The following is a 20,466-nucleotide window of genomic DNA, read 5'->3' as shown; positions in this document are numbered from 1 at the left end:
AGGCACGGACACACATCCCAACAACCAGGTTTCCTGCCATGGGGAAGGAGGAGGACTCTTTTCTGCTTCTGGTTCCCCCATAGGCAGGGATTTGAGGTAAGGTCTGGGGACAGGTGCCTGAATACACAGATTGGGACAAGATGATGGCCTTGGGCCACAGCAGGTACCACCTGCAGGATAGGGGGCCTGCTATCTGGGTGGCTGACAGGAGGTCGGGGCTCAGTCTGTGTCATAAAAAGCATTAGTGCACAGGGAGCCCTATGATATTACAGTGCCATCGGGCCTGTGCAAGTGGATCCTCATGTGGGGTTTCTGGGCAGACCCACAGGACACTTCTTTCTGGTGGGCAGGCGAAAGGCTGCACTGTGGATCCACAATTCCCAATCTGGAGGGCTTGAGGGCCAGAAGTGTGAGTATGGAAATCTGAAAAGACATGCTACGCTTCAGTTCAGTGCTGAGCGTATGGCAGTTCCAATGTACAGTGCCTGATTAGAGATCTCTAGCACCTGAGTAAGGGCGAGAGTCAGATGTCTGCTCACGCTGTAGTATGTGTCCATGATGGCCGACGAATGGAGGGGTGGCCTCAAGAGGCCATGGATGTTTTCCCACGCCGGGGCTTGTGAGCTGCTCCAAACAGCAAGATGTCCTTCTGCGGGAAAGGGGGAGTCCAGTTGAATGGCTCCAGGGTCCCCCATATGGAAAGATTGGATAACAGACCTCTCTGAATGGATGCCTGGAAAGTCCACATCATGTTCCCATTGCAGCTGAGGAACAGGGCAGGTTCGATCTGCTGGTTCTGGGGCGAAGTTCCAAAGGGGCTGAGTTGACAGGGGTTCTCAGGATGACGGGTCACAATGCTACTTGTTGTCCAAGGAGACGTTAGAATGTGGCAGTGGCTCAGGTTCCATGAACGATTCTCCTACCCCGAGCAATGGATTTAGCTGCCAAGAGCATGGTTTCCTTCTGGAGATGGGGGAGGGTTCTGTTGTTTGGCTCAGCGACAACATTTTGGCCCATATGTTGGTATTCCAGACGAGGCTTCTGGGGACAGATGCCTGAAAACCTAAGCTAGGGTTCCGATGAGATCCTAGGGCCACGTCAAGTTCAATCTTCTGACTCAATGACATTGACCTGCATATCTGCCTGGAGGGAATGTCAGACTGCCCATTTTTGTCCAGAGCGGCCTACGAAATTGGGGCAGGCTCGGGGGCCTTGCATGTTTCTCCTAATGTGGAGTTTTTGGGAAACTGTGACAGGCAGAGTTTCCTCCGGGAGGGTAGGCCCAATCCTGTGGTGTGGCTACAGAGGCCCCATCCTGGAAGGCATGTGGGCCAGGGCTTTGTGGACAGAATTCTGCAGACACAAACTCAGGTTAGGGATAGGGGCAAGGTGATGGCAGGCCCTATATGCACAACCTGAAGGCACCTACCCAGGATTTGAATTTTGGGGGGCTGGGAGGCGGTAGTGCAAGCTTTTCTGTCTGAATTTTGTGTCTAAGATGGCCTCGGAATGTAGGGGTGTGCCCAAGGGGCCATGGGAGATTCTTCCCCTCTGTGGATTCTGCCCAGCTCACAAGAGTTTGGTGTCTTTCTGGGTGAAGGGAAGAGTATTGTCTTACGTTTCAGGGGTCCCACACAAACAGGGATTCCAGAGATGGGTTCTGGTTCCAGGTGCCTGGAGAACCACAATGAGAATTAGGATTTGGGCCTAGGGCCATGGAAGGCCCACACTGAGGGTTCTTGGTCCAGCTCCCAAGGAGGCTTGCTTGAAAGAGGTCTCAGGCTGAAGGTCACAATGCCTGTTTGGGCCCAGGATGGATCTCCTGAGTGGGCGTGGTCTCATGGGCTATGCAGGTGGCTATGTCTCTGAGGGTTGGACAACATCACAACAGCGAGGTTTCTTGCCATGGGGAAGGAGGAGTACTCTTTTGAGCTTCAGGTTCCTGCATAGGCTGGGATTTGAGGTGAGGTCTGTGGACAGATGCCTGAATTCCCAGGTTGGGTAGAGATGATGTCTTTGGGCCAAGGAAAGTCCCACCTGCAGGATACGGGGCCCGCTATCTAGGTTCTGACAGGAAGTCGGGGCACAGAATGTGTCCAAATATTATTGCACAGGGCGGCCTATGATATTGGGGTGCCATCGAGGCCCGTGCATGTGGAACTTCATGTGGAGATTCTGGGAAGACCCACAGGACATATTTCCTTTCTGGTGGGCAGGCGAAAGGCTGCCTTGTGGCTCCAGAATTCTCAGTCTGGAGGGCTTGCCAGCCAGGAGTGTGAGGACAGAAGTCTGAAAATTCGAGCTATGCTTCAGTTCAGTGCCAAGCTCATGACAGTTCCAATGTGAAGCAACTGATTCGAGATCTCCAGCTCCTGAGTAAGGGCGAGTGTCAGATGTCCGCTCACCCTGCAGTTTGTGTTAATGATGGCCGATGAAAGGAGGGGTGGCCTCATGAGGCCATGGAGGTTTTCTCACGTTGGGGCTTGTGAGCTGCTCCAAACAGCAAGGTGTCCTTCTGCAGGAAAGGGGGAGTCCGGTTGAATGGCACCATCATCCCACATATGGAAAGACTGGATAGCAGAGCTCTCTGCATGGATGCCTGGAAAGCCCACCTCACATTCAAATTGTAGCTGATGAATAGGGTAGATTTGATATGTTGGCTCAGGGGTGAAGTTCCAAGGTGCTGAGTCGACAGGGGTTGTCAGGATGAAGGGATACAGTGCTGCTTGGTGTCCAGAGAGACCTTAGAATGTGGCGGTGGCTCAGGGTCCATGCACGATTCTACTACCCTGAGTGTTGGACCAAGCTCCCAAGAGCAAGCTTTCCTTTTGGAGAAAGGGAGGGTTCTGTTTTGTGGCTCAGGGACCACATTTTGGACCATATGTTGGTATTAATGTAAGGGCCTGGTTGGCCAGAGGGAGTCATTCTGTGTTTATGTAGTGAACTTAGATTGACCCCAGCCCTCCCAGAGGAACTTACTTGCAAAGCCTAGATACAAGGGCTGGTCAGGCCAGGTGAAGACATCCAATCAGTGGGGAGCACATATATCTACTAGGGTAAATTGAAATTCAATTGGCCACCTCTGGGTTACCTAGCAGTTTTGTTTTTTTTTTTTTCTGTGTGTGGCAGACCTAGCATGACTGTGCAGTTTTCTCTGTGTATTGCAATCCCATTGGCCACCTGTGTGTGGGCGGGGCTCAGCCACCTCTATAAAAGCTGGTCTATGAGGCTACAGAGAGAAATAGCAGGAGGAGTCAGAGTAGCCCGTAGGGGAGCCATTGGGAGCAGCCTCATCAGCCCCGCCGCCCCGAGGAGCAGCACCAGCAGCAGCAGCGCCACCGCAAGTGGCCTCGCCGCCCCGAGCAGCAGCACCAGCACCAGCACCAGCAGCACTGCTGCCCCACGCAGCAGCAGCGCCACCACGAGTGGCCTTGCCACCTCGAGCAGTGCCGCCGCCAGGACCAGCCTCTCAGGAGCCAGCGGTGCAACCTCGTCATTGGGAGTGACCTTGCTGGGAGCAGCACTGCCTGAGCGTCATGAGCGTCACTTGGCAGCGGCCTTGCCAGCCGGGCAGCAACCTCGCCAGGGAGCAACGCTGCCAGAGTGTCATCATCGGGAAGAGGGAGTCGTCAGGTAGTGGGAGTCATCGGGTAGCGGGAGTCGTTGGGTAAGGGAAGTAATCAGGGTCGGTGTCCTGGTCGTCGTTGCCTCTTTGTAAGAGACGGCCCTGACTGGTTGATTTGATTTTCGATGCTTGGCATTGCTGGGAGCCTCGTTGGCTGCAGCCTCATCCAGGGAGCGGCCTCGCTGGGAGCGGCCTGTGATACAGTGAGGGTGGGGCAGGGAGCCTCCAGGCAGGACCCCAGGCCAGGGAGGCTGTGGCCCCCAGTAAGGCTCGGGCACCTATCGGTCAGTTTGGTTTCTAATGCATGGGGCCCGGGCATCTACCGGTCAGTTTGGTTTCTAATGCATAGGGCTCGGGCTCCTACCGCTCAGTTTGGTTTCTAATGCATGGGGCCCGGGCACCTACCGGTCAGTTTGGTTTCTGATGCATGGCGCGAAATAAAGCTTTGCATGATTTTCGCTTTGTGTCGGTCTTGTTCCTTTGATCACGGACCCTAACAGTATTCGAGAACAGGTTTCTGGGAACAGATATGTTAAAACCTAAGCTAGGGTTCCGATGAGATTCTAGGGCCAGGCAAGGTTCAATCTTTTGACTCAGGGACATTGACCTGCGTGTATGCCTGGAGGTGGGTGCCTAGGGTGTGTCAGACTGTGCATTTTGTCCAGAGCGGATAAGAAATTGAGGTGCGCTCAGGGGCCTTGCGGGTTTCTCCTAATCTGGAGGGTCTGGGAAATTGTGACAGGGAGGGTTTCCTTCGGGAGGGCAGACCCAGTCCTGCAGTGTGGCTTCAGAGGCCCCATCCTGGAGGGCATGTGGGCCAGGGCTTTGGGGAACAGAAGTCTGTAGAAACAAACTCAGGTTAGGGTTGGGGGCAAGGTAATGGCAGGCACTATCTGCACACCCTGAGGGCAGCAACTCTGGATTTGAAGCTCTGGCAGCTGGGAGGTGGAAGTGCAGGCTTTTCTTGTCTGAATTGTGTGTCTAGGATGGCCATGGAGTGTAGGGGTGGGATCATGGTGCCATGGGAGATTCTTCTGTTCTGGGGATTATTCCCGGCTCCCAAGCATTTGGTGCCTTTCTGGGCGAAGGAAAGAGTGCTGTTTTCCGTCTCAGAAGTTCCACCAAAACAGGGATTCCAGAGACGAGTTCTGAGTCCGGGCGCCTGGAGATTAGGATTTGGGCCTAGGGGCATGGTAGGCACCCTCTGCGAGCTCCTGGTCCAGCTCCCGAGGTGGCTTGTTTGAAAGTGGTCTCAGGCTGAGGGTCACAATGACTGTTGGGCCCAGGGCGGCCCTCCTGAGTGGGCGTGGTCTCATGGACCATGCAGCTGGCTCCCACTCTGAGGCTTGGGCACACATCCCAACAGCCAGGTTTCCTGCCATGGGGAAGAAGGAGGACTCTTTTGTGCTTCAGGTTCCCCCATAGGCAGGGATTTGAGGTAAGGTCTGGGAACAGATGCCTGAATACTGAGGTTGGGTAGAGATGATGGCCTCGGGCCATGGCAGGTCCCACCTGTAGGATACAGGGGCTTCTATCTGTGTGGCTGACAGGAGGTCAGGGCTCAGGCTGTGTCACACAGAGCATGAGTGCACAGGGCGGCCTATGATATTGGGGTGCCATCGAGGGCCATGCAGGTGGATCCTCATGTGGGGTTTTTGGGCAGACCCATAGGACACTTCTTATTTCTGCTGGGCAGGCAGAAGGCTGCATTGTGGATTCCGAATTCCCAGTCTGGAGGGCTTGTGGGCCAGGAGTGTGAGGACGGAAGTGTGAAAAGACAAGCTACGCTTTAGTTCAGTGCTGAGTGCATGGCAGTTCCAATGTGCAGTGGCTGATTCGAGATCTCCACCACCTGAGTAAGGATGAGTGTCAGATGTCCACTCACCCTGCAGTTTGTGTCCATGATGACAAACGAATGGAGGGGTGGCCCCAAGAGGCCATGGATGTTTTCCCACTATGGGGCTTGTGAGCTGCTCCAAACAGAAGGTGTCCTTCTGTGGGACAGGGATAGTCCGGTTGAATGGCTCCAGGCTCCCCCATATGGAAAGCTTGGATAGCAGAGCTCTCCACATGGATGTCTGGAAAGCCCACCTCACGTTCCCACTGCAGCCACGCAACAGGCCAGGTTCAATCGGCTGGCTCTGGGTCGAATTTCCAAGGGGGCTGAGTTGACAGGGCTTCTCAGGAAATGGGTCACAATGCTGCTTGGTGTCCAGGGAGACCTTAGAGTATGGCGGAGGCCCAGGGTTCATGTAGGATTCTCCTACCCTCAGCATTGTACCCAACTCCCAACAGCAAGGTTTCCTTCTGGAGACGGGGGGAGGGTTCTGTTGTGTGGATCAGGGACAACATTTTGGCCCTTATATTGGTATTCCAGAAGTGGCTTCTGGGGACAGATGCCTGAAAACCTAAGCTAAGGTCCCAATGAGGTCCTAGGTCCAGGTCAGCTTCAATCTTCTGAGTCAGGGACATTGACCTGCATGTCTGCCTGGAGGTGGGTGCCTAGGGTGTGTCAGACTGCGCATTTTGTCTAGAGCAGCCCACGAAATTGAGGTGGGCTCAGGGAACTTGCGAGTTTCTCCTAATCTGGAAGGTTTGGGCAACTGTGATGGGCAGAGTTTTTTGTGAAGGCAGGCCCAGTCCTGCGGTGTGGGTCTGGAGTCCCCATCCTGAAGGGCTTGAGGGCCAGGGCTTTGGGGACAGAAGTATGCAGACAAAAATTGGGTTAGGGTTAGGAGCGAGGTGATAACAAGCCCTATCTGCACACCCTGTGGGCAGGTCCTCGGGATTTGAAGTTCGGGCGATTTAGGGGCGGTATCACAGGCTTTTCTATCTGCATTGTGTGTCTATGATGACCACAGAATATAAGGCTGGCATCATAGGGCCATGGGAGCTTCTTCTTCTCTGGGGATTCTGCTGTACTCCCAGGAGTTTATTGTCTTTCTGGGGGAATGGAAGAGTGCTGTTTTCCTTCTTAGGGGTACCACCCAAACAAGGATTCCAGAGACGAGTTCTGGGTCCGGGCGCCTGGAGAACCCCACCAAGGGATAGTATTTGGGCCTACGGGAATGGCACACTCGCTCTGGGAGCTCCTGCACCACCTCCCGAGGTGGCTTGTTTGAAAGTGTTCTCAGGCTGAGGGTCACAATGACTGTTTGTGCCCAGGGCAGCCCTCCTGAGTGGGCGTGGTCTCATGGGCCATGCAGCTGGCTCCCACTCTGAGGTTTGGACACACATCCCAACAGCCAGGTTTCCTGCCATGGGGATGAAGGAGGACTCTTTTGTGCTTCAGGTTCCCCCATAGGCAGGGATTTGAGGTAAGGTCTGGGAACAGATGCCTGAATACCCAGGTTGGGTAGAGATGACAGCCTCAGGCCAAGGCAGGTCCCACCTGCAGGATACAGGGCCCATTTTCAGGGAGGCTGACAGGAGGTCAGGGCTCAAGCTCTGTCAGACAGAGCAGGAGTGCACAGGGTGGCCTATGACATTGGGGTGCTGTCGAGGGCCATGCAGGTGGATCCTCATGTGGGGGTTCATCTACAGACCCATAGGGCACTTCTTTTTTCAGCTGAGCAGGCAGAAGGCTGCGTTTTGGATCCAAAATTCCCAGTCTAGGGGGCTTTGCTGGCCAGGTGTGTGAAGACCGAAGTGGGAAAAGACAAGCTATGCTTCAGTTCAGTGCTGAGCGCATGGGAGTTCCAATGTGCAGCAGCCGATTCGAGATCTCTAGCACCTGAGTAAGGACGAGTGTCAGATGTCCGCTCATGCTGCAGTTTGTGTCCATGATGGCCAAAGAATGGAGGGGTGACCTCAAGAGGCCATGGAGGTTTTCCCATGCTGGGGCTTTTGAGATGCTCCAAACAGCAAGGTGTACTTCTGCGAGATAGGGGGAGTCTGCATGAATGGCCCCAGGGTCCCCCATATGGAAAGAGTGGATAAGATGTATGGCATGGATTCCAGATCTGCAGTTACTGAATGGAGCTCTGCAGATTTTGAAGTTAGGAAGAGTGTCAAATATTCTTTCAGACTCGACTAGTTGTGTCCACTAGGGCTGCCAAATGTGTGGTTTGCCTCATTTAGCCATGGATGTTTCTCCTGCTCTGGGGTTTTGGGGCCGCTAAAAATTGTTTTGTTTCATTTTGGGGAAAAGTGGAGTCCTGTTTTAAGTCTCAGGGGCCACATTTGGCGGGAATTGAGAGCAGGGCTGTGGGTATGGATGCCTGAAAATCCAAACTACAGTTAGCATTAGGGACTAGAGGAAGCCAGGTTTGATCTCCTGACTCTTGAGGCCAGCTACATAGGTGGCTGACTGGAGGTCGGGCTCAGGCTGAAGGACAAGAAGTGTATTAGTGTCCATGGTCAAGTTCTGTTAACGAGGGTGGCCTTTTTGGCCACACAGTTTGCTCCTAATCTGGGGATTTTGTGCTGCTATGGTGAGCACAGTTTTCTTCTGGAGGTTAGGCATAGTGCCATGGTGTCACTCTGGTGTTCCCTACCTGGAGAGCTTGTGGTCCAGAATTCTTGGAACCGAAGTCTGAAAACCATGCTGTGGTTAGGGTTAGGGCTTAGGGCATGGCAGGCCCAATCCACAGATGCTGAGGCGAGCTCCTGGGGATCTGAGGTTAAGGCAAGTGTCAGGAGGTCGCTCTGACTGGAATTTGTGTCCATGCATAACACAAAATGTGGGGATGGCCTCATGGGGCCAAGGAGTTTTCTCCCACTCTGGGGACTCTGTGCAGATCCAAAAAGTTTGGTATATTCTTGGGAATAGGTGATGTCTCAAATAATGGCTCAGGAGTCTCCATATAGAGGAATATGAGAGTAGGGTTCGAGGTATGGATGCCTGAAAAGCCAACTCATGTTTAGCGTTACGTCCTTCTGGCATGGTAGACCTTATACCCTTGCTTTGGATTGAGCTACCCATGGGGCTGTGTTGAAAATGGCGCTCATGCAAAGGGTCACAATGGGTGTTTGTATGCATGGAGGCCTGAAAAAGTGGACGTGGCCTCACGGGCAATGCAAGTTTCTTCCAACAATGATGGTTTTACATAGCTCCAAAAAGCAGTGTTTCCTTCTTGGGGCAGGAATTCTGTTTTCTGTCTAAGGGTCTCAGGTTTAAAGGGATTAGAGAGGAGGGCTCTGGGTTTGGATACCTGAATCCCCAACCTAGGTTTAGGATTGGGGCCTAGGGACATGGCAGGCTAATTATACTGGCTCTAAGCCCAGCTTCCAAAAGGCCTTCTTTGAAACCAGGACTGAGGCTGAGGGTCACAATGTGTGTTTTGCCCAGGGCAGTCCTCAAATGTGGGCGCAGACTCATGGGCCATGCAGGTTACTCTTAGTATGAGGGTTTTACACCATACACCACAAACAACAACATTTCATCTCAGCCCCTATATTGCTCACACCAAATCTACCACATCTAACCTACCATGTTCCTGGGCTCCAAATTAATCCTATGTGGGTTTTCCAGGCTTCTATATGGAGAGCCCTGCTCTCGAATCTTTCTGTATAGGGGAAACTTGAGCCATCAATGAGGATTCCCCTGTCCTGCAAAAGAAAACCTTGCTCTTTAAACATGCACACAACCCCCAGAGTGGGAAAATCTCCATGGCCTCATGAGGATATCCCCATGTTACATGGCCATCATGCACAAAACTCCAACATGAGTGAATGGCGGACACATGCCCTTACTTAAGATACAGGGATCTTGTCTCAGCCTCTGCATTTGGGTCTGCCATATCCTAGGACCTAAAGCTAAGCCTATCTTGTGTTGTTAGTCTTCTGTCCTAAAACTCCTAGCCCACAAGCCCTCCAGATTAGGTATTCCGGTGCCTCAACACAGCATGTTACCAGCCCACCAGAGGGAAAAAGTGCCCTATGGACCTACACAAATCCTCAAAAGAGGATCAACCTGCACGGTCCTCAAGGGCAGCCAAAAATCATAGGCCACCCTGTGCACTAATGCTCTGTCTGACAAAGCCTGAGCCCCAACATTCTGGCAGCCACACAGAAAGATGGCTGCCTATCCAGCAGATCAGACCTGCCATGGCCCTAGGCCATCATCTCTACCAAACCTGGGTATTCAGGCAACTGTCCCCAGACCTTTTCTCAAATCTCTGCTCATGGGGGAACTTAATGCATAAAACAGAACTCCTCCTTCCCCATGGCACAAAAACTTGATGCTGCGATGGATGTGATATCCTTGGAGTAGGAGAAAGTGCACGGTGTATGAAGCTAAGCCCATTGTTCAATGACATCCTGGGCTTAAACACTCATTTTGACCCTCATCCTGAGTCCAGTTTTGAAATAATAGATTTACTATTATTACTATTACTCAATAGATTTACCAAGAGCACAAATATTGGCCCTGCCCATGTCCTTAGGCCCAAACCTAACACATGTTGCAGTTTCCAGGCACCCGCACCCAGAGAACTGACCTAGAATCCCTCCTTAACTGGGATCCTCGAGACAGAAAACAGGACACCTCCTTTCCCCCAGAATGACACAAAACTATTGAGAGCCAGACAAATCTCACAGAGAGGGAGATTCTTCCATGGCCCCATGAGGCCACTCCTGCATTCCACGGACATCCTAGATCCTAGACACAAAATCCATAGAAAAAACCTTCAGTTAGCACCTCACTCTCGCCCTAATTTCAGATCCCAATTAGCTCACCTCTAGTGTCTGCAGATTGGGCTGGCTATACCCTCTGCCCTAACCCTAACCCTAGATTCTGTTGTCATACTAATTTCCCCAGAGCCCTAGCTCACAAAAAGCCCAGGCTGGAGTCCCCGGAGCAGCACCACAGGACTGTGCCATCCCTCCAGAAGGAAACTGTGCCCTTTATAGCTATCAAAACACTCCAGATTAAGAGAAACCTGCAAGGCCCCCAAGGCCACAATAATTTCGTAGGCCGCCCTTGACAAAAATGAGCATTCTGACATACCCTGAGTACCTACCTCCAGTCAGACACCAAGGAAGATGGCACCAGAGACTGATGATTGAAACTGACATGCCCCTAGGCTCTAATATGAACCCCAGCTTAGGTTTTCAGGCATCTGTCCCCAGAGGCCTGGTCTTGACTACCAACATATGGGGGATCCTTGAGCCCCAAAGCAGAACACATCCTGACCCCAGAAGGAAACCTTGCAATTTGGAGCTGTGTCAAACCTGAAAGGTAGGAGAATCCTGCATATCACCTGAGCCACTGCCACATTCCAAGGTCGTCCTGGACATAAAACTGCATTGTGACCCATCAGCTTGAGACTCCATTTCAACTCAGCCCCCTTTTAGATCGTCCCAGACCCAGGAGATCGAACCTACCATGTTCCAAGGCAATAATGGTAACGCTAGGTGGGGTTTCCAAGCATCCATATGTAGAGTCCTGCTATCGAAGCTTTCCATATGCGGCAGACTTGAGTCATCAAACAGGACTCACCTTGTGCTGCCGAAGGAAACCTTGTTGTTTGAAGCAGTTCACAGTCCCCAGTGGGAAAACCTCCAAGGCATCGTGGGGCCACCCCTACATTAGGCGCCCTCCTTGACACAAACTCCAGCCTGAGTGAATGTCTGATACTCCCCCTAATGTTGGATGCTGGAGATCTCTGTTCAGCCTCTGCAGATTGGTCCTTCCATGCCCTAGACCCTAAACCTAACCCGAGCTTGTATTTTCCCACTTTCCATCCTCAAATTCCTGGCCCCAAAGCCCTCGATATTGGGAATTCTGGAACCACAAAGTAACACTATGCCTGCCCATCAGAAAGAAAAAGTGCCCTATAGGTCTGTTCCAAATCACCAGATGAGGATCCACCTCCATGGCCCTCGAAAGCACCCCAATTTCATAGCCGGACTTGGGCACTAATGCTCTGTCTGACACAACTGAACCCAGACCTCCTGTCAGCCACCTGGATATCTGGCCGCCTATCCAGCAGATGGGACCTGCCGTGGCTCTAGGCTGGCATCTCTACCAAACCTGGCATTTCAGGCATCTATAATCCGACCTTATCTCAATTCCCTGCATATGGGGGAACCTGATACACAAAAGAGTACTCCTTCTTCCCCATGGCAGGAAAACTTGCTGTTGGGATGGGTGTAAAACCCTTGGATTAAGGTAAATCAGCATAGGGGCGCCTGGGTGGCTCTGTGGGTTAAAGCCTCTGCCTTCAGCTCAGGTCATAATACCAGGGTCCTGGATTTGAGCTCCACATCGGGCTCTCTGCTCCACAGGGAGCTTGCTTTCTCCTCTCTCTCTGCCTGCTTGTGATCTCTCTCTGTCAGATAAATAAAAGAAAAAATCTAAAGAAAAAAAAAAGAGACATCAGCATGGCCCATCAGGCCATGCCAACTCATGAGGGCCAACCTGGGCACAACTCCCATTATGGCCCTCAGCCTGAGCCTATTTTTCAGTAAGGCCCCCTCGGGATCTGGATTAAGAGCCCGCATATCAGGCCTTCCTTGATCCTGGGCCCAAATCCTAACACACGGTGATTTTTTCCATGTGCATGTACCCAGAGTCCGTCTCTGGAATCCCTCTATTTGGGGGACCCCATGAGACAGAAAGAGGCCTCTTCCATTCCCCTCTGATACACCCTGAGCACCTACCTCCAGGCAGACACCCAGGTAAATGGTCCTAAAACAGAAGTTTGAAACTTATATGCCCCAGGCCCTAATCTGAACCTTAGCTTAAGTTTTCAGACATCTATACTCAGAGGCCTGGTCTCAAATACCAACATACGGGGTCCCTGAGCACAATGAGAACACCCTCTGTCCCCAGAAGGGAACCTATTATGTGGAGCTTTTTCAAAGCCTGAGGGCAGGAGAATCCTGTATGGCCCCTGACCACCGCCACATTCCAAGGTCTCCATGGACACAAACCCAAAAGCATGAGACTCCATTTCAACTCATTCTTCTCAGTTGCTCGCCCTGGAGGCAGCAGACAGAACCTGCATTATTCCCAGGCATCAATGGGAACGCTAGGAGGGATTTCCAAGCATCCAACATGGAGTCCTGCTCTCGAGTCTTTCAGTATGGGGGAACATTGAGCCAACAAACAGAACTCCCCATGTCCTGCAGAAGGAAACCTTGTGCTTTGGAGCGTTTCACAAGCCCCAGAATGGGAAAAGCTCCATAGCCTCATGAGGCTACTCCTCCATTAGGTAGCCATCATGGACACAAATTCCAGCCTGAGGGAACAGCTGACACTTGCCATTACTTCAGATGCTGGAGATCTCAATTCAGCCTCTGTAGATTGGTCCTGCCATGACCTAGGCCCTAAACCTAACAGTAGCTTGTGTTTTCCGACCTCTGTCCTTACACTTCTGCCCCTCAAGACCTCCAGATTGTAAATTCTGGAGGCATAACACAGCACTCTGCCTGCCCACCAGAAGGAAAAAGGGCCCTCTGCCATCATGTCTTCCCCACCAGGGTTTTCAGACATCTGTCCCTACACCTTCTCTCAGATCCATGCATATGGGGGAACCTGATGCCCAAAATAAAACTCCTCCTTCTCCATGGCAAGAAAGCTTGCTGTTGGGATGGGGATGAAAGTGAAATCCTCAGAGATGGAGAAACCTGTATGGCCCAAGAGGCCACGCAAATGATTGAAGGGCACCTTGGGCACAAACACTCATTGGGACCCTAGGCCTCAGACCCGTTTTCAACGAGGCCTCTGGGTAGCTGGACTAAGAGCCCACACACATGGCTTGCCATCCCCCTGGCCCCTATCCTAAACAAAGGTGTGGTTTTCTGGTCGCCTTTACCTGGGTCTCTGCTCTGGAATCCCTCTTTTGGAGGGAGTCCTGAGACAGAAAACAGGACTCTTGCCTTCCCACACAATGACCCCAACCTTTTAGGATTAACACCATATCCCCAGAGAGGGAGACTCCTCCATGGCCCATTAGGCCACCCCTCCATTCCTTGGCTATCCTTGACACTAAATCCAGAGACAAAAGCCTGAGCGACCGCCTCCCACTCACCCTTCTTTCATATCACGAGGAGCTCCCATCACCATCTGTAAATTGGGTCTGCCATACCATCGGCGCCAAATGTAAGCCAAGTTTGTGTTTTCAGATTTCGGTTCCTACAGGCCTGGCCCACACATCCTCCAGGCTGGGGCCCTTGGAGCCACACTGCAGGACTGTGCCTGCCCTCTTGAAGGAAACTGTGCACTTTCCATTGGCCACAACCTTACCGATTAGGAGAAACCTACAAGGCCCCCAAGCCCATCCAAGTTGCATAGTCCACCCTGGACAAAAAGGCATTTCTGATGCAACCTGAGCAACTACCTCCACTCAGACACACAGACAGATGTTTCCCCAGAGATAAAAGATTGAACAGGACAGGCACCTAGGCCCTAATCTGAACCCTAGCTTTGGTTTTCAGGCACCTTTCCCCAGAATCCTGGTTTTTAATACCAGCATATGGGGGTTTCCTGAGGCACAAAACAGAACTCCTCTCATCACCACATGGGAACCTGCCTAATTGGAGCTGTATAGAACCCTCCCAGTAGGAGAAGCCTACAGGGACCCTGAGCCACTGCACCATTCCAGGGTCTCCATGGACACAAACCCGCATTATGATCCAACAGCATTAGAGTCCATATCAACTCTGTCCTCTGGGCAGCTCGCCCCAGAGCCTGCAGATCGAATCTGCCTTGTCCCTAGGAGCCAATGGGAATGCGAGGTGGGGTTTCTAGGCATCCGTCCTTAGAGCCGTGCTCTTGAATCTTTCTGTATGGGACAGCGTTGAGCCATCCAACAGGGCTTGCCTGTCCCACAGAAGGAAACCTTGATATTTGGAGCAACTCACAACCCCCAGAATTGGATAACCTCCATCACATCCTGAGGTCTGTTAGGGTCCATGATCAAAGGAACGAGACTGACACAAAGCGAAAATCAAGCAAAGTTTTTTTTTCGCGCCATGCATCAGAAACCAAACTGCATCAGAAACCAAACTGCATCAGAAACCAAACTGCATTAGAAACCAAACTGACCAGTAGGTGCCTGAGTCTTGCTGGGGACCACCTCCTCCCAGTCGCGGGGGTCCCTCCTGGAGGCTCCCTGCCTCACCCTCACAGTACCACAGACCCACTCCCGGCGTGGCTGCGCCATTGGCTCCTGAGAGTCTGCTCCTGACAATGGCACTGCCCGAGGCAGTGTGGCTGCTTGTGGCGGCGCTGCTGCTGATACTCTGGCTCAGGGTGGCATCACTCACGGCAGCGCCGCTGCCGCTGCTGCTCTGGGCGGTGCTGCTTGCGGTGGTGCCACTGCCTGCTGCTGCTCTGGGTGGTGCCACTCGCATGGCGCCACTGCCGCTGCTGCTCTGGGTGGTGCTGCTCACAGTGGCGCCGCTGCCGTTGCTTCTCTGGGCGGTGCACAGGGCGATGCCGCTCGAGGTGGTGCCACTGCCTGCTGCTGCTCTGGATGGTGCTGCTCATGGTGGCGTCACTGCCATTGCTGCTCTGGGCAGTGCACAGGGCGATGCCGCTCGAGAATCAAACCGACTGGTCAGGGCCATCTCTTACGCAGAGGCGACAATGACAAGGATGCCACTCCCGATGACAAAGAGGCGAGGATGACAAGGACAACAACCCCGATGACACAGACTCTTCTCCCCATGATGCCACTCCAGCAAGACCACTCCCCGGAATGACGCCGCTCTGGCGAGGCCGCTCTGGACCAGGCCACTCCAGCAAGGTCACGGCTCAGAGTGGTGAGGCTGCTGGCAGCGGGGCCGCAGCTGGGGGCAGGGAGGCTGCTGGAGGTGGTGAGGCTGGTCGCGGTGGGGCTGCGGCTCAGGGCGGCGAGGCCCCTGGTTGCGGGGCTGCAGCTGGGGGGCCGCGGCTTGGGGAGGCACTGCTCCCGATGACCCCGACGCTATCACTCCTATGACTACCCTAATGGCTCCCAAAGGCTACCCTAACAGCTACTCTAATGGCTATTCTAACTGCTATTCTAACTGCCATTCTAACTCCTCCCACTTCTCCAACGGCTATTCTAACACTTCCTACTTCTCCCCCCACCCAGCCTCACAAACTAACCTTTATAGAGGTGGTTGAGCCCGGCCCAAGACAGGTGGCCAATGAGATTTCAACTCACCACAGTTAATATATGCGTACCCACTGATTGGATACAGCTATCTGGCCTGGCACGCCCCTATATCCAGGGTTTACAGTTCCTCTGCCTAATCAGGCCCCTACAGGTCACCCTTCCATTCAGAAGCCATCATGGTTGCAAACTCCAGCCTGAGCCAACGTCTGATACTAGCCCTGACTTCAGATGCTGGAGATCTCGATTGAGCCTCTGCAGAAGGGGCCTGCCGTGCCCTCTCCCGAAACCTAACCTTAGCTTTTGTTTACAGACTCCGTCCTCTCACTCCTGGCCCCAAAGCCTTCCAGACTGGGGAATTCTGGAGCCAAAACGCAGTACTCTGCCAGCACACCAGAAGAAAGGAGTGCCCTATGGGGCTTCGCAGAAACCACAAATGAGGATCAGTCTGCATGGCCCTCGACTGCACCCCAATGTACTAGGCCATCCTATGCACTAGTGGTCTGTCTGACAAAGCTGAGCCCAGACCTCCCATCAGAGACCCAGACAGCTGGCCGCATATGCAGTAGATCAGACCTGTCATGGACCTCTGCCCTTATCTCTTCCCAACCTGGTTTCTCAGGCATCTGTCCCTAGACATTCTCTCAAATCCCTGCCTATGGGGGAACCTGATGAACAAAACATAACTTCTCTTTCCCCATGGCAATAAACCTTGCTGTTGGGATGGGGGTCAAAATCAAACCCTCAGAATTGGAGAAACCTGCATGGCCAATGATGAAACACCCATGCTTGAGGGCCGCCTTGGACACAAACAAGCATTGTGACCCTCAGCCTCAGCCCCGTTTTCAAATGAAGCCTCTGGGTAGCTGGACAAAGAGGCCGCATATCTGGCTTGCCATGCCACTAGGTCCCAATCCTAACCAATGTTGGGGTATTCTGCTCACCCGTGCCTGGTCCTCTGCTCTGGAATTCCTCTTTTGGAGGGATCCCTGGGACAGAAAAAGGACTCCTGCCTTCCCACACAATGACCACAAAGGATTGGGAGCCAGGCCAAATCCCCAGAGATAATTGTTCATGGCCCTTGAGGCCACCTCTACATTCCTTGGCCATCCTTAACACAAAATCCAGAGACAAAAGCTTTAGCTACTGGCTCACACTTGCACTTTTTTCATATCCTGAGGAGCTCCCCTCACGTTCTGTATATCGGGCTGGCCATACCCTCGTCCAGAAACATATCCCAAGTTTGTGTTTTCAGATTTCTGACCCCACAGCCCTGGCCCACCCACGATTCCAGGCTGGAGCCTCTGGAGTCACACTGCAGGACTGTGCCTGCCCTCTCAAAGGAAACGGGTTTCTTGTGGATTCTGCCCAGCCTGCAATAGTTTGGTGTCATTCTGGGGGTAGGGAGGATTCCTGTTTTCTGTTTCAGGGGTCCCCCAAATATAGAGATTCCAGACCAGGGCTTTGTTTACAGTCCCCTGGAAAACCCCAACTTGGCATAGAATTTCGGCCTAGGGGCATACCCAGCCCGATAATCGGGCTGTGAGTCCAGCCCCCGAGGGGTCATATTTGGGAACGGGGCTCAGGCTGAGGTCGTAATGCATGTTGGTGCCCAAGGTGGCCCTCCAAGTGGGCGTGTCCTCATAGGCCACACACTTTTCACCAACTCGGAGGGTTTGACATACAGTCCAACAGCAAGGTTTCCTGCCATGGGGAAGGAAGAGTTCGGTTTTGTGCATTAGTTCCCCAAAATGAAGGTATTTACATAAGGTCTGGAACAGATGCCAGAAAACCAGATTGGGTAGAAACGACAACCTGGGGCGTTGGCAGTTCTGATCTGCTGGATATGAGGCCCACTGTCTGAATTGCTGATGGGATGTCTGGTCTCAGGCTGTGTCAGACAGAGCATTAGTGCAGAGGGCGGCCAATGAAATTGAAGTGTCATTGAGGGCCATGAGGGTGGATCCTCATGTGGGGTTTCTGGGCATCCCCATAAGGGACTTTGCCTTATTATGGTGGGCAGGCAGAGTGCTGTGTTGTGGCTCCAGAATTCTGAATCCAGAGGGTTTGTGGGCCAAGAGTGTGAGGACAGAATTCTGAAAACACAAGCTAGAGTTAGGTTTATGGCCACCCTAGGGTTCTGAAGGCTCAATCTGCAGAGGCTGAGTCAAGATCTCCAGCACCTGAGGTAAGGGCAAGGGTGATATGTTCGCTCAGGCTGGAGTGTGTGTCCATGATGGCTGCCTAATGGAAGGGTGGCCTCATGAGGCCATGGAGGTTTTCCCACACTGGGGATTGTGAGCTGCTCTAAACAGCAAAGTTTTCTTCAGCAGGATAGGTGTGTCCTGTTTGATGATCAATTGTCCCCCATAGGGAAAGATTAGAGAGTAGACTTTCCATATGGATGCCTGAAAACCCCACTTGGCGTTCCCACTGGCGCCTAAAACAAGGCAGGTTACATCTGCTGGCTCTGGGGCAGGCTAGCCAGGGGAATGTGTTAAAATGGGGTCTCATGCTGATGGGTCTCAATGAGGGTTTTTGTCTAGGGAGTACTCGAAATGTGGCAGTGCCTCAGGGGCCATGCAGGATTCTCCTGCCCTGATGATTTGAAACAGCTCCAAATAACAACATTCCCTTCTGGGAAATGGAGATGTTCTGTTCTGGCCCTCAGCAACCCCAGTCTGTTGGTATCTGAGACCAGGCCTCTGCAGACAGATGCCTGAAAACCTAAGCTACAGTTCCAATTAGGGCCTAGGGGGCATGTCAGCATCAACCTTCTGACTGTGGGGCCATCTACCTGGGTGTCTGACTGGATGTCGTTGCCTGGGGTGTGTCACACTGCCCATTTTTGTCCAGGGTGTCCTGCGAAACAGGGGTGGACTTGGGGGCCTTGCAGTTTTCTCCTAATCTCAAGGGTTTTGGCGAATGTAAAGGGCAGAGTTTCCTTTGGGTGAGCAGGCACAGTCCTGTGTGGTGGTTCGCAAGCCCCACCTGGACAGTGTGTGGGCCAAGGCTCTGGGGACAGAAGTCTGAAAACACAAAGTCGGGTTTGGGTCATGGCTGACGGTAGTGTAGGGCCGATATGCAGACTCTGAGTGGAGCTCCTCGGGATATGAAATGAGGGCGAGTGTGAGGCGGAAGCTGAGCCATTTGGGTCAGTATTTTGTATCTAGGATGGCCACGGAATGTAGGGATGGCCTCCTGGGCCCATGAAAGTTTCCTCCTCTAGGGGATTCCTCCCAGCCCCCAATAGTTTGGTGTCATTCTGGGGGAAGGGAGGGGTCATGTTTTTGGTCTCAGGGGTCCCCCAAAAACAGGGATACAAGAGCAGGGCTCTGGGTACAGTCCCCTGGAAAACACCAAATTGGCTTGGAATTTCTTCATAGGGGCATAGCCAGCCTGATATGCGGGCTCTGGGTCCAGCCACCGAGAGGTCTTATTTGAGAATAGGGCTCAGACTGAGGATCACAATGCATGTTGGTGCCCAAGGCGGCCCTCCAGTATGGGTGTCGCCTCATAGGCCCTGCAGGTTTCACCAACACGGAGGGTTTGACACATAGCCCAACAACAAGGTTTCCTGCCATGGGGAAGGAGGAGTTCTGATTTGTGCATCAGGTTCCCCCACATGAAGGGATTTGACATAACATCTGGAGATAGATGCCTGAAAACCCAGGGTGAATATAGATGATGGCCTATGGTGCGGGAAGTTCTGATCTGCTAGATATGTGGCTTGCTGTCTGGGGGGCTGACAAGATGTCTGGGCTCAGGCTGTGTCAGACAGAGCATTAGTGCACAGGGCGGCCTATGAAATTGGGGTGACATCGAGGACTGTGGAGGTGGATCCTCATTTGGAATCTCTGGGCAGCCCCATATGGCACTTTGTCCTTATAATGGTGGGCAGGCAGAGTGCTGCATTGTGGCTCCAGAATTCCAAACCAGAGGGCTTGTGGGTCAAGAGTGTGAGGACAGAATTCTGAAAACAGAAGCTCATGTTAGATTCAGGGCCTAGGGCATAGCAGGCTCAATTTGCAGAGGCTGAATCAAGATCTCCAGCATCTGAAGTAATAGCGAGGGTGATACAATCCCTCAGGCTGGAGTTCCTGTCCATGATGGCCACCAAATGGAGGGGTGGCCTCATGTGGCCATGGAAGTTTACCTACACTGGGGTTTGTGAGCTGCTCTGAACAACATGGTTTTCTTCTGCAGGACAAGTGGTGTCCTATTTGATGACCAATTATAACCCATAGGGAAATACTCGAAAGTACGCTCTACACATGGAGGCACGGAGTCCACATCTAGTGAGCCCACTGGCGCCTATGAACAAGGCAGGTTCGATCTGCTGTCTCTGGGGCACGCTAGTCAGGAGAATGTGTTGAAATGGAGTCTCGTGATGATGGGTCACAGTGCGGGATTGTGTCCAGGGAGACCTTGGAATGTGGCAGTGGCTCTGGAGACATGCAGATTTCTCCTGCCCTGAGGGTTTGACACAGCTCCAAATAGCAAGGTTCCCTTCTGGGGACAGGAGGTGATCTGTTCTGGGTCTCAGCCACTCTCATCTGTTGGTATCTGAGATCGGGCCTCTGGGGACAGATGACTGAAAATCTAAGCTATGGTTCCGATTATGGCCTAGGGGCATGTCAGTGTCAAACTTCTGACTGTGGGGCCTTCTACCTGGGTGTCTGACTGGAGTTTGATGCCCGTGGTGTGTCAGACTGTGCATTGTTGTCTAGGGCTTCCTACCAACCTTGGAATGTGACAGTGGCTCTGGGGCCATGCAGGATTCTCTTGCCCTAA

Source organism: Meles meles, chromosome Y (genome assembly GCF_922984935.1).
Source record: "Meles meles chromosome Y, mMelMel3.1 paternal haplotype, whole genome shotgun sequence".
Classification (NCBI taxonomy): domain Eukaryota; kingdom Metazoa; phylum Chordata; class Mammalia; order Carnivora; family Mustelidae; genus Meles; species Meles meles.
The sequence above is the reverse complement of the archived record's forward strand: the minus strand, read 5'-3'. Positions refer to the sequence as shown.